This window comes from Cyprinus carpio, chromosome B20, assembly GCF_018340385.1.
Source record: "Cyprinus carpio isolate SPL01 chromosome B20, ASM1834038v1, whole genome shotgun sequence".
Taxonomy (NCBI): Eukaryota; Metazoa; Chordata; class Actinopteri; order Cypriniformes; family Cyprinidae; genus Cyprinus; species Cyprinus carpio.
Window position 1 is genome coordinate 17,424,803 of NC_056616.1, and position 15,354 is coordinate 17,440,156.

At 35.7% G+C, this 15,354-nt stretch overlaps 1 pseudogene; it reads left to right on the forward strand.

Moving 5' to 3' along the window:
- The window catches only part of LOC109112772, a 29,028-nt pseudogene extending 14,590 nt beyond the window's left edge, over positions 1-14,438 (forward strand).
- Positions 14,439-15,354: the final 916 nt, after the last annotated feature.

The following is a 15,354-nucleotide window of genomic DNA, read 5'->3' on the forward strand; positions in this document are numbered from 1 at the left end:
GATACAGAATAAACAAACGGTTTGTAGGACAATAAAAAGAGCTGAAGCTGGCGTCTGTAGTACACTGTCAAGTATCAAAATTATTGTGGTATGTTTCAGTTGTAAATACACCTGTATGACTCTCTCAGCTCAGTGCAACAGAAAGTCATCTGTGAGATGAAAGACACCATTACAACATTTGAGTCAAACTGAAAAAGGATTTGAAACATGGAAATGGTTACAATGAATTTTGTTGAGTGGTGGGTCCCATTTTTGTATTGTGTGTCATTTATATATGTTTTTAGAATTTACAGTAATAAACATTGAAGACTAACATGTTTTTTTTTAAAAAAGATGGTTTAAAAGGTTATGCACACACAATGCTCCGGGGTGTTGTTCACAATTTGTGTGTGTGTTCACTACTGTGTGTGTGCACTTGGAAGGGGTAAATGCAGAGCACAAATTCCAAGTATGGGAAATAATGTTTGTGTGCACTTGTCACTTCACTTCACTTGTCTAATGCTGCACGTTTTTTCCCCACAATATTACATATTCAGAAAATAATTCAGATCCTTATATTATTTTTTTATAGTGTCTAATCCTATAATTTACTATAGCTAAATGTAATGACATATAATAATAATAATAATAATAATAATAATAATAATAATAATAATAATAATAATAATAATAATAATAATCATCGTAATAAAATGTGAGTAAAAAATTATAAAATTAGATTTTTTCAATTCCAGTATACTTTGCAAAAACCTTTGCGGGAAACAGCTGGTGTTTTCATTTTATTAAAAGAGAAACATTAGAAAAAGTTTTTGTCGATACTAACATAGTTTTAGAAACATTAGTGTCTGTGTTGTGACTGTCGATGCACACAAGCTTGTATTGAAAATCCGGAACTCATTAACATCTTATTTAATAAGACAAACAGATCAATAGGCCACACTCATGATAATAAAGGATAGATAAACGTCTGGCTGCTAATTAGTGGCGTATTTTCAAACCCTTATTAAATTGTCTCTTACGGTGCATCTCAATAAATTAGAATGTCGTGGAAAAGTTCATTTATTTCAGTAATTTAACTCAAATTGTGAAACTCGTGCATTAAATAAATTCAGTGCACACAGACTGAAGTAGTTTAAGTCTTTGGTTCTTTTAATTGTGATGATTTTGGCTCACACTTAACAAAAACCCACCAATTCACAACAAATTAGAATACTTCATAAGACCAATAAAAAAAATAAACCTTTTTAGTGAATTGTTGGCCTTCTGGAAAGTATGTTCATTTACTGTACATGTACTCAATACTTGGTAGGGGCTCCTTTTGCTTTAATTACTGCCTCAGTTCGGCGTGGCATGGAGGTGATCAGTCTTATGGCACTGCTGAGGTGGTGTGAAGCCCAGGTTCTTTGACAGTGGCCTTCAGCTCATCTGCAGTTTTTTGGTCTCTTGTTTCTCATTTTCCTCTTGACAATACCCCAAAGACTCTCTCTGTGGAGTTCAGGTCTGGTGAGTTTGCTGGCCAGTCAAGTATACCAACACCATGGTCATTTAACCAACTTTTGGTGCTTTTGGCAGTGTGGGCAGGTGCCAAATCCTGCTGGAAAATGAAATCAGCATCTTAAAAAAGCTAGTCAGCAGAAGGAAGCATGAAGTGCTCCAAAATTTCTTGGTAAATGGGTGCAGTGACTTTGGGTTTAAAAAAACACAATGGACCAACACCAGCAGATGACATTGCACTCCAGATCATCACAGACTGTGGAAACTTAACACTGGACTTCAAGAAACTTGGTCTATGAGCTTCTTCACCCTTCCTCCAGACTCTAGGACCTTGGTTTCCAAATGAAATACAAAACTTGCTCTCATCTGAAAAGAGGACTTTGGACCACTGGTCAACATCCAGTTCTTCCTCTCCTTAGCCCAGGTAAGACGCCTCTGACGTTATCTGTAGTTCAGGAGTGTCTTAACAAGAGGAATACAACAACTGTAGCCAAATTCCTTGACACATCTGTGCGTGGTGGCTCTTGATGCCTTGACCCCAGCCTCAGTCCATTCCTTGTGAAGTACATTTAAATTTGAATTGATTTTGCTTGACAATCCTCATAAGGCTACAGCGCTCTCGGTTGGTTGTGCATCTTTTTCTTCCACACTTTTTCCTTCCACTCAACTTTCTGTTAACATGCTTGGATACAGCACTCTGTGAACAGCCAGCTTCTTTTGGCAACGAATGTTTGTGGCTTACCCTCCTTATGAAGGGTGTCAATGATTGTCTTCTGGACAACTGTCAGATCAGCAGTCTTCCCCATGATTGTGTAGCCTAGTGAACCAAACTGAGAGACCATTTTGGAGGCTCAGGAAACCTTTGCAGGTGTTTTGAGTTGATTAGCTGATTGGCATGTCACCATATTCCAATTTGCTTAGCTGATTGGCATGTCACCATATTCCAATTTGTTGTGAATTGGTGGGTTTTTGTTAAATGTGAGCCAAAATCATCACAATTAAAAGAACCAAAGACTTAAATTACTTCAGTCTGTGTGCACTGAATTCATTTAATACACGAGTTTCACAATTTAAGTTGAATTACTGAAATAAATGAACTTTTCCAGGACATTCTAATTTATTGAGATGCACCTGTATGTGTGTGTTTAAATGTGTCTTACAGATAAGCTTCTATAAAGTTTCTTTTCTTTACATAAAGGGAGTTTCATTTGTTGAGTCTGGGTAATAGGCATACAAATTCAGCTTTTCTACTTGAATGAGGACAACTGAAATCTCAAAAACATATTGCTTCTTTAGCTTAAATTACACTGCTTAGAAAAACTGTTTTTATGCTGATCCAGATAATGTGCATTTACATCTAGCCTTTACCTCTATCAGAATGGCTATAGGCTGTTCTGCAAGGTGGAACTCTGTTCCTACAGCTGCCATATTAAGAGTTAGAGTCCTGCCTTTCATTTTTCAATGAGTAGTTATATACTGTAAGTATCATTTGAAAGTTTCTTCTTGTACAGTGGACATTAAGCAAAAATGTGCTGTATTAATAGAAACAACATTTTCTCTCTCTCTTCTTCAGGTATGCTCTTCATTTCCTGCTCCAGAGTGGCATTACTTATGGAATAATGATTCTGACCGGAGTCGAGCATATGCACAAGTGAGTTCATAATTTCATAACTATAACAACATTGAAAAGTTCTCAAAAGTGCTTTAAAGTTGCATTAAATGCAGCATTAAATCAAAAGTGACTCCATTTACTACTAAAGAGCCCATGACATGGCTGGACAAATGCAGCGTTTCTTGTGTTGACTCTACAAAAATGGCCTCAAAGCTAATTATACTGTTTCACTAGGAAATACGTAACAACACAGGAGTAAATCTGGTTGTGAACACCATTACATTACTTTAAATTCAGTAGAACCCAGACTTGAGCGAATCCTTCATGGCCCCCTTTTCATTCGTAAGGGGAACTGGGGTCCATGCTGATAGAAGTCGTCCCCCCTCTCTTACAGCCCATCTCTTCTGATGAAAGAGTTGAAAACTGACCCAGAGATAATTATAATGAGAAAGAGATCATTCTCTTCACCCGCTGGCCATCAGTCACTGTCCTCCTCACGGGTGTAATAAAATCTTCCATTATTTCCCCTCTGCCGTCTCCTGCCAGCTGCCAGAATCTTTTTACTAGATGGTAAATATAAAACTGCCTCAATGTCAAACTTCTGCCAAACGGCCCTTTAGGGACATTTTGTTTCAAATGAGGTGATATTACTGTCTTAGGGTGATTCAGGGGTAGTTGTTGAGGTAGACAATTCTTCCTCCTCTTTTTTCTGTCTTCTATTGCTGGGTTGTGTAGAAAAGCTATTGACGTTACTGGTTGTGTCATTTTGGGAAACATACAGTGGTTGAGATCATTCTATTTTTTGAGCAAACTGTTTTGCAGATCTGCAAAACACATTCACATTGTTGAATGGAAAGCACACACACACACACACACACACACACACAACACACACACACACCACACACACACCACACACACACACACACACACACACACACACACACACACACACTTCGTCTATCTTCGTTCTCACACCTGCAGTGTCTTGGGACCTGTGCTGAATGTGTCGAGTGTGTGTGTGTATAAGAAATAATGAGAATGACTGGGAGCTTCAGTTATGCTACTCTCTGCTAGCTTTATCTGCTTTTCCCTACCTTTTCCTGTGAGATTAAAAGATCTTACATGGACTAATGACCTTCTGTTGTCATGTGCGGTGAACAGAACACAACAGAAGTTGTGTAAACTCTCAGTCAGTACGTTTGTATGCACAGCAGAAAACAACATAATGTTTTTATGCACTGTGTTAGCATCTGGTCCACAATGCTTTTTTTTTCACCATCTTAGACATGACTCAGCAGAATATACAGTAAAGCTTATAGATATCTAGTTAACTTACTGCTAAATCTACCAAAAAAAAACAGTAACCTGGCAAAAAGCATCATCAGAGGAGTTTTGTAAAGGTTTATGTTGTGATAATGACAGGCTGATTGTCCATTTATCCCACTTACACAGTTACTTACATGCATAGCATACATATAGAGCATCATTAAATGGACATTAAATATTATTTGCAGTTCAAATTATTTTGTCACGAGAAGAGGCACCAAGGCCACCCTCACTGTTCACAACAATATTCAAAGCACCCAAAACTTATCTAGTTATTTGAGATTTGCTGGAAAAGAGATATATATTTATATTTATATTTATATATTTATATATTTATTTATTTATTTATTTAAATTATTGAAGTATGTTAGAGTTTGAAAATAGAGTTTTATGATTTTAATAATTAACATGACTATTACAGGTCTATAAATCACACTTCTAAAATTAAACTTCCTCATGTATCCAGATTTTTGTCAATCTGACCATGGGCACTCTGGTTCTTCAAAGAAAAAAAAAAAGAGAAATATCTTAATTTTTAGATCTTAATTTAATGCTTTTTTTTAATATCATTTTACGTACATCATTTAAAATATGCGCCTTAATTGGAGAATCTAGTGTTTAGTGTTTAGAGAGCCATGTAAAATAAATACCATACAGACTGAGCAATCGCATGCAGCCTTTAACTCAGTCAGCGATAAAGAAACACCTCTATAGCACTAGCAGTTTACAACTCTTTGTGTGTGTGTTTGAGAGTATATGTGCCTTTTACTGTTTTTTTCTACCTTCATCCTTATCCTTTTTTGCATCATACAAGAATAGAGAGCAATAATGTAATTCATTTGCATAGAAAATAATGCCTTTCTACACACACACACACACACACACACACACACACACACACACACACACACACACACACACACACAGAGTCTGCTGTTCAGTCTCTGCAGATCAAAAGCCCTCATCACCACTGAGAGTTCATTTCTAGAAACATCTTTGAGCTCTTTGTTAGCTTACTTTTAAAAATGATGTTTGTGCTTGTTTCTGGGTTTTAATGGATCATAAAATTCTCCGTATGCCATCCTCCAGGCCCTCATGATATCAAAGCGCTTGTAAAACTACAATTTATGTGTAACATCTGAAGAAAAATGGTCATAAGTACATTGATGCATCAGAAATGGCTTGCAATCTAAAACCTGCTGTTTGGTTCACATTGCAGATACTGTTTGGTGGTCGCCCTGGGTTATCTAAGCTTCTGCCAAATTACCCGGGTTTACGTCTTTGATTACGGAATGTATTCTGCAGATTTCACGGGGTAAGAATATGCCTTTCTGTGTGAAGTTTCTAAGCTTCGTTGTCTGTTTTCTCTATTCATATTTCTCTTTTTTTTTTTTTCTCTGACAGGCCGATGATGGTCATCACACAGAAGATAACCAGTGTGGCCTTTGAGATCCATGACGGTGAGTGAATGTGTGTGTGTGTTTGGTTAAAGTTGAGAGTACACACAGGAATGATGCATCAGGATTCTGTTCTAGGCGACTGCGGTTGTGATTGTCAAATGTGCTGCCAAAGGGCCTGAGAAACTAATTAAAGAAATGGAAGGCAGCGGGATGAAATGAAAGCAAATGAAAACAAGCCTCCATCCTTCTCTTCACCCCTCTATTGTTCCACAGGGTGACAGATTACCCTTATGATGCATTCTCCCCACACCGCACTTCTTAATATTACCGTTATCACAAATTCATTTCTTTGTCCTCTGCTGAGTTCAGCTGCTGGTCTGCAAACCCTTTGTTATGGAGATTCTTTTAAACAGAGTGGATTCCCTTAAGATTTACTCTCCTCACTGAATGTCTTGTGTTAGATTAAGTCTTTGATGATATGATGATATTTACACTGTGCCATGGCAGCATTGTATCAGATTTTTCATTTTATTTTATTTTAATTTGTTTAATTTGATTTTATTTTTGCTTAATTTATTTTATTTTCAATTTTTCTCTGTTAGTTTTTTTTTTTTTTTTTCTTTTACATTTTTGTTTAGTTTTTGTTGCAAGTTCAACATAAATTTTCTCAACACAGTCTAGTTTTATTGCTGTCTAGTGGTAATTTAATTCAGACATCATGCCATTTTAGATATATCCATGGAGTGATGCAAAAATGCAAAGTCAGGGCTGGAAGAATTTGTTATAAATGGGTGTAGCAATAATACTAAAAAAAAAATTATGTGCTGTCACAAATGTGCTAGCTATCAGTTTTAAGACCTAACTATTGATTTTTAATATTAGTTTTATGGTTTTGCGTCTTTTTTTTTAGTTTATATTACATAACATGATGCTTTTTTTGCACTGATGTCGGACATATCATTCATTTGTTATGAATAATCGTGTCTTTTATTCTTCATCATAGTCTAGATAAATATAGAACATAATCAAATGAGATGAAGCCCCTTTCATTTGGAAAGTATTTAATTCAGTGGATTATCCAGAAATGGGCATTACCATGTGGTTATATGAAGCAGTTCTCATTGATTTCCAGTACAGATATTGTGATATATTCTGTAACTGTGATATAAAATTACATGTTTTGTAACATAAATTGTATGTAAGCTTATAAAGTGGTTTCACTCACCTGTTGCCCCGAATAACCCGTCATTGATATTCCCTAGGACACTAATAGGACAAAGTCCCCCATAGAAGTCCTTGCTGACCCTCATCACTAGCTCTGGGACATGGGTGAAGCTCTGTCTCTGCACTGCTGCTGCTCACTGAGTTGGGCATAAACCATAATGAAAACATTTTAAGTGACTCGTCTTGTTATATGCATGAGAGTGGCAATAAAACAACAAAAATTATTCAAGCCACTTACCCTGGGTCACCCTGCCTTGTCTTATCGTGCGGGAAGACAAACAACTGAGGCAAAGGAGACTCATGAGTCGACTACATGAACTCTGAGCCAAGTCAATTTACAGCACATTTCTCCCCTCTCTAATTACTTCTGTAAATCAGAGGGAGGCCAGGGAGTGTAAGACTAAACTCACAAGCTTCCACAAGCACATCCACTGTGCTCAAATCATGCAAACATTAGGATTTCCCACTAAATTATATTTAAGGAATAGTTCACCCAAAAACTTAAGTCTGCCATCATCATTCCATCATCCCAAACCCAGATGACTCATTTCTTATGTGGAAAACCAAAAAGGGATACATTTTGAATAATATACTGCTCCATTTCCTTGCAGTTACCTTTCTATGTGGACTGAAGCTTTATCTACTATCTATATCTATTATCTGGGATGTTTATTATGGATTGATGGTGTTGGTATTGATATATTTTTTGTGTGTGTATGTTTCATAGGAATGGCAAGGAAAGAAGATCAACTAAACCAAAGTCAAAAACTGTTGGCCATAAGGTATGTAGACTAAAAAGACTGTTATTATTAAAATATTGATAATACAAAGACAAAATTAAATTAAGGAATGTAGTTTTTGATTGTGTGTGATTGTGGTCTTAAAAACTAGTTGCATTGCCCTTTATATTTAAAACTGCAATCTCAAGTCTCTCTTCTAGACGTGATGTTAGTTTTGTTCTAATGCAATTCTAAAATCTACTTTTCCTCTGTGTTTTTATTCAGACGAATGCCCAGTTTATTGGAGTACTTCAGTTACAACTGTAATTTCATGGGGATTTTGGCTGGTCCCACCTGCTCTTATAACGATTACATAGCCTTCATCGAGGGCACCCCCTATCGCCACAGAGACCTTGAGACCAAAGGAAAAGTCAATGGCAAGAGCAGACTGAACGACCCTTCACCAAATGTTTGTTTGAAATTGTTTCACATTACACACCAATTCATGTCAAAAGTAGCTTATATGTTTACCATTAAAAAGTTTGGGGTAACATATTATGCATTTGTTTTATCAAAAATGCAGTAAAAACAGCAATTATTATTAAATAAATATTAGTAATTTAACATAACGGTTTTCTATTTTGTTGTTTTAAAATGTAATTTAGTCCTTTAATGGTGAAGCTGAATTTTCAGCAGCCATTACTCCAGTCTTGTGAGTCCCGTGACTCTTCAGAAATCACTCTTATGTTGATTAAGTGGTCACAGGAAAATGTCATATTATTATTGATGTTGAAAACGGCATTGTACTGCTTAATATGTTTGTGGAAACTGTGATAGCCTATATATATATATATCATATATATATATATATATATATATATATATATATATATATATATCAGTATAATATATATAAAGAAGAAAATTCAAAAGAAGAACATTTATTTGCTATAGAAATCTTTAGCACTCTTTTTTTTTACTCTCATATTTTATAAATTTAATGCCTCCTTGTTGAACAACAGTATTAAAGGGATAGTTCACCCAAAAATGAAAATTCTGTCATTAATTATTCACCCTCATATGGTTCCTAACCTGTAAGACCTTTGTTCATCTTCGAACACAAATAAAGATATTTTTGATGCATTCGAGAGCTCTCTGACCCTCCCATATACAGCAAGTTTCTTACACGATCAAGGCTCAGAAGCGTAGCAAGGAGATTGTTAAAATCCATGTGACATCAGTGGTTCAACCGTAATTTTATGAAGCTACGAGAATACTTTTTGTGAGCAAAGAAAACAAAATAACGACTTTATTAAACAATTCATCTCTCACCCTATAGCGCCATTTAGGAGTATCACATACATAAACAACATATGCAACGTATGTACACGGATACGTTGTTTCCATTCAGATCAAAGAGAAAACAGTGTAAACAGTGTATCCGCGTGCAGTGCTCCTGACACAGAACAGCATTCGTTGTTTACAAAATGGCGCTATAGGGTGACGCAGAAGAGACGAATTGTTGAGTAAAGTTGCTATTTTTATTTTCTTTGTGCACAAAAAGTATTATCGTGGCTTCGTAAAATTATGTTCAACCACTGATGTCACATGGATTATTTTAATGATGTCCTTGCTATGTTTCTAAGGATCCTTGATGTCTATGGGAGGGAGAGAGCTCTCAGAATGCATCAAAAATATTGTTATTTGTGTTCCGAAGAAGAACGAAGGTCTTCCAGGTTTGGAATGACAAAAGGGTGAGTAATTAATGACAGCATCTTAATTTTTGGGTGAACTATCCCTTTAATTTCTTTCAAAAATGCACTGAACCCAACAGTGAACAGTAGTGTATATTATCTCTGTTTTATTCAAAACTATTAAGTTGCATATGACTGGCCTGTTTCAGGTTCATATCAGTTTGTGCATTTCTGTTTCTCAACAGACAGAGGTCATCCGGAAACTGGCACCTGCTTCATCTCTCTGCTGGTCTTTCTCTCCGTCTGCAAAGTCTGTCCTGTGGAGCGTAACGTTGATGATGATTTTATTGCCACCACACCCTTCTATGCTCAGGTGGTCTACCTGTATTTGTCCATGCTGACCACCCGGCCTAAATACTACTTTGTTTGGACTTTGGGTGCGTGGACTTCCTGCCTCTCCTTCTCTTCCCATCTAGCTAGATTTCTCTCTCCTTTTCCTGTTTTGATCTTTATTGAAAGATATTGGGAATAAGACATGATCAGTCTGAGAAAGAAAAAGACTTGACTAGCCTGATAACTGTATGTATGTGTGTATATTTATAAAATCTCAGGCTAGTCAAGAGTTTTTGCAGATTGATCATGTCTTATTCCCCTCACAAAAATAAGTGACCCCTCATTTTAAACAGGCATGACACTTCTTTTATTAGTCTGTTTTCCTATTTCCAAATCATCCTTTCTCTCCCCCTAATGTGTTACATATGTGTCTGTTGAACCATACTGGAAAGAATAATTCAATCAAGCACGAGCAGTAGTTTGTCTTTCACGTTCCATCATTATCATTTATGCTGTACCTCGGGCATGATTAATTGCACATTAGGATGCATCATCCATCCTCTGTTGTGCAGACTGGTTGTGTGACACATTTGAATTGGGATCAACATCTTACACAACACAGCCTTGGTCCATATGGCTTGTGTTTTACTGCCCTCTTCAGACAAAAGATGGAACTAAAACTCATATTTGTGTGCAGATATTCAATTCATGTAGTAGGTTTTGACATAGCAAGAAGAAAATTCTACCGATGTTTATTGTACATTTTATTACAGGCTTCTTTGAAACACTACATCAAGCGTTTTCATAATTCACTGAATTCCTAATTTGGAAATTACATACTTGCTTCATTCAAACACTTTACACCTACAAAGGTAGAAACAAACTGGTTGCTATGTATTCTGGGTTTCATAACATTTATTATTTCTGATGTGAGTATCTTGACACTCATGTTGTCTTTCTAAATAGCTGATGCCATCAATAACGCAGCAGGATTTGGATTTAATGGCTATGACAGTAATGGTTTGCCTCGATGGGATCTCATTTCTAACCTCAGGATCATGAATATAGAGGTCAGTTTCAGATGCTTGTTACGTTGGTTTTTTCCCCTCTGAGTGAATCAGAAGTGTTATAATCAGTAAACTCTTATATTTTTAGCTTGCCACCAGCTTTAAGGTATTCCTGGATAACTGGAACATTCAAACAGCACATTGGCTTAAAAGGTAAGAACAGGAAGAGCACATTTTGCTGTTGTACACTACCATTCAAATGTTTGTGGTCTGTAAGATTTTTTATGCTTTTGAAAGCAGTCTTTTGTATTTGCCAAGGCTACATTTATTTAATCAAAACTACTGTTAAAACAGTTACATTGGGAGATATCATTACCATTTAAAATAATTTTCCACTTTAATATGTTTAAAAATTTACTTTATAAAGTACAAATATAACATTATAAAGTTTGATCAATTTAATGCTTCCTTGCTGAATAAAATACTAATTGCTTTAAAAAAAATATATATATTTTTGAATAGTACTGTAACCTGTCACTCCTCTACCTTCATAATTAGAAAAATGCAGTGCTTGTTTAAAAATAATGCGTGTCCTAGATTGAATGAGGAGTATCATCACAGGTCTCAGTAATCTCTGTGTGAGATTGCTCCATCTACTGGTGATTTTTCACAATTATCCAGTTTTGCAGTAATTAAAGGGATAGTTCACCCAAAAATGAAAATTCTGTCATTAATTACTCACCCTCATGTCAAAGGTCTTACGGGTTTGGAGTATTGACAGAATTTTTTATATTTGGGTGATCTATCCCTTTAACATGTTGTCATCATAAGCAAACAGACTAACAACTTATAATAAGTGTAAGCATTAGATGAAAAGATGAAGAATCATTTCCTTTCGCATTTTATTTTTATGTTAGCATGATTGTTGTATATTGTTTATTGTGTGTTGTCTTGTAGGGTGTGTTATGAACGTTGTCCCTACAACCCCACTGCTGCAACCTTCCTGCTGTCAGCCATGTGGCACGGGGCTTACCCAGGCTATTACCTCACCTTCCTCACTGGCATCGTCATCACTCTTGCAGCCAGAGCTGTGAGTGACATCACATTCACCAAACATAAAGTGCACTTCACATAGGGAATATTCCTGTCCCTTTCATGTAATCTTGCCATTTGCTTTGCCATAAAGAATATAGGGACTTTTATTAATATTTATTTATTTTTTGTTAAATGATATCCGGCAAAAGAAGAAGGGTAGACAATACATGAAATACTACTTATGACATTATAAAGCAATTGTATAAAGCAATTAAATAACACCTAATTTGTACGAGATGTGAGTAAAAACTACACTGTAGCTGAGACTCTGAAATGTAATATAACACAACAGTTTTGGTGGAGAAAAATGCACTTTAATTGACACATCTGGCTAATCAGCTGACACAGCACTTTTGGAATAAGTTTATTATACATATTCACAAAGTAAGTACTTCATGTCAAGTATTTTTTAACAGTTTGCTTCTACATGTCTAGTACTGGGTAAGGATTTGCATGCCCTAAAATTCTGAACATGCATCGAGTTTCCATTTTCAAAGCATGGAGAAAATGCAACACTGGGCATTAAGGGTCAGACTTGTTTCTGTTGTTCTCACACAGATGGAGCTTATTTATTGAATGGTACAACTCTTCTAATTTTTCTCAGGTGTTTATTATTTATATAGCAAAATATATTTTTAAAAGAATTGATATTAAAATGAATACATTATATTTAAAATGTGCTTTGATATAAATATTTATTATAGTATTCAAATGGTCAGATCGTGGAATATTTACTTTTCAAGACTTTATTGAAATATATATATATATAGATACATTTTCAAATGTATTTGCATGCTAAATGATGTTATGAATACCAAAATTTCAAGGAAAAAAGTATCAAAAATGATTGGTTACAATTTGCAATTTACATTAATTTATCATTATTATTTTTTTTGAATCACTAATGTCTCCCTGAAAAAATAATAAATCATGAATATCAATGCTTGGAATTTTGAGGGTTGTTATTCATCCATTTTTTTTGTGTCATGTTCCCTATTCCCCTTCAGGTGAGACACAATGTAAGACCGTACTTCTTAGGTTCTCCAACTCTCAAGTTTGTGTATGATGTCATCACATGGGCGGCGACACAGATAGCCATTTGTTACACAGTGGTTCCCTTCGTTCTGCTTTCTGTGGGTCCCTCGCTCAAGTTCTACAGGTGGGCTGGACAAACAAAAATAGATACTAAAAATGCATAACTTTTTTTTTTTCATTCGTGAATTGTCATTCTACTGTCTCCATCACTTTGTAGGTCATGGTACTTCTGCATCCACATAGGCTGTATACTGCTGGCCATCGCGTTGCCTGTGAAACCACGCCACCTGCGGCTGAAAGAGCAACAGCCTGCTGTACAGCCAAGTCTGGAGAGCACAGACAGCAACAGCAACCAGAAACAAAAAGCCACATGAGTCCTGGAACACCTTACCAATCTTCTGTACACACACAGACTGGGCAAATGTACCTATTCTCCAGCCACACACGAAGAGAGTCAGATAAACTAAAGCTCACAAATAAACCAACCAAGCAGCCTCTGTCTGGACTGATAGAGTAAGTCATCCCTTGGCTCAGTATAGTGGTACTGGGATTGGACAGTGATTTGAGATGATGGTATCAAATCTGACTGGTATAAGAGGAGTTTTATTGCCAAGAAAACACTGTTGTATAGAATTATGTGACCTTGCCTTTGTAATTCAGCTTGTCACAGCAAGTATTAGTGTCCTAATCTGGTGGTCTTGTATTGGGCTTGTAAATAGGATTTTCTTGCAAGGGACAAGGCCGATACTACTTGCAGAAAGCTGGCAACATTATATTTGAAAGCAAAGGTTTTTAATGTGGTAGGGGTAAAATAAATATGACTAACTAAACTAAAATCTAATAAAGTAATAATTATGAATTCTAAAGTAATAAAACGAAAAATAATAAAGTCATTGGAAAAAAGGAAAGAAGATCAAAGGATGATGTCCAAAAAAAATGTTTTTTTTTGAAGTCATCAAGACTAAAATTAAGATTTAATTCCATGGCTGCGCCATTAAAAACTGGGCTCTTGGCCGTTTGTCATGTTATGTTTGTTATGGTCTGTTGTAGCGTCTCGTCCATGTAGTCTTCACATAAAACGCTGAAAGTTACACATAATACATTCCAATCTAAAGACCAGAGATTCTTTTCTCATAAACAAAAGTGTTTGTTAGACTAATCCAATCTAAACTGGGAATTTTGGAAAGTAGTGGAATGTTAGAGTAACGTCCAGCAAAAAAAACAAAACAAAAAAATGGATAGTACTGTTAACTGCATGACTTCTGTGAGTCAGGCAGGTGGTGATTCTGTATGCACAGTAATGCACATTTTGTATGGCCTCAGTCAGCTTCAAGGTTTGGCCTGCTTAGGGTTGGAAATGAAGCTGATGTTTGTGTTAAAGATATACGAAAATGTAGAGGATGTCCACTGGATTTGTTTGAAACATTATGTTCTCTGTGTGGATCTAGAACATTTGTTTTTTGGAAATTTAGTGATTAAAAAAGGTCTTTTTACTACTCCTCTGTGATCCGTTTGCTTTCTGATAAACCATTTTGTGAAGGTAATGTGCACGATACAGTTACACATTCATTACTCAGTAGTGAAATGTTTGAAACAATGGTAATTTAGCCTTCCATATTCTCAAATGCCTCAACCTGGATGAACATCTGCCCTTTGCTCTGCAGACATAAACTGTGCACTTTGTGCCGCTACACATAACAATAAGTTACTTGATCTTGCTGACATTATATTATAGGGATGTTAATTCCACTACAGGCACATTTATGTCCAAGCAGCAATTTTTCCTCTTTCTTTCTTTCCGTCTATCTTTCTTTTCTTTCTTTCTTTCTCGCATCTTTCTTTCTTTCTTTCTTTCTTTCTTTCTTTCTTTCTTTCTTTCTTTCTTTTAGTTTCAATTGACATTTATACATTTATTTTACCCTCATTCCAGAACCAGAATTGCATTATTTAGATAATTATTTTTAAGATTCAATTATGATATAATATGTGTTTCTCAATGTGTTCGTGTACGTTTTAACTTTGTAGACACGAGGGAGGCGCTTGATATGTAATGAGATGTTAAATATCACACTGCAACCTTTAATTTCGTCAAATAATGTGAAACAAAATTATCTATTTATTTTTGGTCAAATTATGACAAAACAAGCAAATGTGTTTATTTATGGTACATATAGCAATACATCCACAATACATAATTTGTGATCTTGTGGAAGTAACATGCGTTTGGATCATTTTTGAAACAAGTGAAAGTGTGAAAAGTAGCCTGTTTATTTAATTTTACTTTCAAAAAGGCCACAGGGCGAAGTTTCCATACATGCTAGTTAAAGAAACATCCATAGACTGTTCTGTTGCCCTAGGAAAGACAACTACAGGATGAAATACACAAGATGAAATATCTAAAATAAAAATGTC